The 2,023-nt window shown below is 35.7% G+C and overlaps 1 non-coding gene across 1 annotated transcript; it reads right to left on the bottom strand.

Moving 5' to 3' along the window:
- Positions 1-1,604: 1,604 nt before the first annotated feature.
- On the bottom strand, positions 1,605-1,766 carry LOC113832867. The gene has a single exon (XR_003480338.1). It is a non-coding gene; the product is annotated as a U1 spliceosomal RNA (small nuclear RNA).
- Between the last annotated feature and the right edge of the window lie 257 nt (positions 1,767-2,023).

The following is a 2,023-nucleotide window of genomic DNA, read 5'->3' as shown; positions in this document are numbered from 1 at the left end:
TTTTTCTTTATACAAGTTTTAACTCATACGTGGCTTGTCATAATTTCTCAAGCTATATTTTCCCTAAACAAAAATCAAGATATTTGCAAAAGTTTTGGGATAAGTTGCCTGATGGAGTCAGTCAACAATTCCCTGCAGTTTAAGTCCTTTGACTTCATTGTCCTTATGCTGAGGTGTCTGTTGAATGATCATCTCGTGTGACTTCTAAGAATCTGATCAAAAGACCATCAACTGCTGTAGTCATTTGTTCCTAACTCACTTTATGGTGTTTAATTTTTATTTTGTTTATATAGATGTGACTGTAAACTGCATCTTATATCCTTTTGAAATAGAAAATTGATTCATCGTGAAAGAATTGACACCACGTTGCTTCTGGCAGCACATAAAGCACACTGGAGTTGAGGCTGTAACATTAATTATTTCTTGCAAAGTATTGAAGGAAAATTAGTTTGAAGCAAAGAATCACTTTTCTGATGTGTCAATCTTTTAAATTTTATATGAACTAGTGATTTAGGTAGCGTTTGGTTCATTAAAGAATGAAAGAGAAATGTATAACCACACACAGAAATTATACAAAGGAAATTAACTTCCTTAAGTCACATCCTTGAGATCAAAATTAAATTAATACAGCCCCATGGTTCTTCATTCTTGTTTTTGCATTCCTTGAAGGACAAGGGCCATTTTTCTCAGTCTTAGGATTTAATTCATGTACTGAAGGTCAAAAATAACCTTCCAAGAAAGGATCACTCTACATTTATAGAACATGAATACTGAAAATTGTTCATTGGTACAAGAATGTGTGGCTACGATCTATCTACAAAATATATTTTATATACTAAACCTGATCCAAACAAATTTCACTATCATAAATCATTTAAGAAATGACAAATGAACCAATCAATAGTGCATGTTGTATTTCTGCTATACATAAAAGTTCCTAAAATGGCATAGTATATGCATTTAAGAGTTAAATTCCCACTTTCAATTTTTAAGTTCATTGTTAGTGTGTGAGAATAGTGATAGACAGATGAGATGGAGAGAGGGGGAAAAGAGAGAGAGAGAAGATACAGGGAGAACAATTCCATTGTGTGTAACATATTTCAAGTATAGGAATCTTCATTTGGTAACAGGAAATGTTCAATTGGTGTTTCATATCTGCAGTTATTTGCAATTTATTTTAGATTATGTTCAGAAATGCACATATTTCAGCAATTTTCTCTTGAGTTAAGTTTCCATATGACCCCTCCAATGACAGTTTTAGCTATTGCTCCCATGTTCCCTCCCTCAGCACCAGCTTCCATCCCACCCCTGGTTTGATCCTTGAATCCCAGACTTCCATCTTCCCACCCATCCATAAATACATGTTATCTTTCCCCTTCCTAGGTAGATTCACTCCTCTCACCTGGTCTCTTACTGTATATCTAATTTCTGTGGGTATATGTTTTGTAGCTTACTTATCAAGGATTTTACAGCAGGAATCCACAAAGAAGATAATATACACCATATTTATCTTTCTGTGCCCAGGTTACCTTACTCAGGATGTTTCTCTTTTTTTTCTAGCACCATCCATTTACTTGCAATTTTCATGACTTCATTTCCCACTGAAGGGAGACAGAAAAAACTTTCTTCCCCTGCCACAAATATGTAGTTGAATTTTTCACATTTAGGGAAGTCAAAGGGGTTAGCACATTCATAGTGCAATAAATAAATCTCTCCCTGGGAACACCACCTTGGTAAGAATGGTGTCCCCCATGCTAGGAAAGTATAAACCTCTTTAACAGCTGCATAATATTCCATTGTGTAACTTCACCACATTTTCTTTATTCATTCTTCCATTGATGGACATCTATGTGGTTTCCAAGTTCTGGCTATTAGGAACAGAGAAGAAATGAATGTGGTTGAGTAAGGGCCACTGTGGTAAGATGGGTTATCCTTCCGGCATATGTCCAAGAATTGTATAGTTGGGTCTTGAGGTGAAAGACCCTCAGATTGAGGAGCCTCTACACATCGGACAGTTTCCCCC

The sequence above is a fragment of the Cricetulus griseus genome, assembly GCF_003668045.3.
Source record: "Cricetulus griseus strain 17A/GY chromosome 1 unlocalized genomic scaffold, alternate assembly CriGri-PICRH-1.0 chr1_0, whole genome shotgun sequence".
NCBI lineage: Eukaryota > Metazoa > Chordata > Mammalia > Rodentia > Cricetidae > Cricetulus > Cricetulus griseus.
This window is presented reverse-complemented; position numbering and strand designations above follow the sequence as displayed.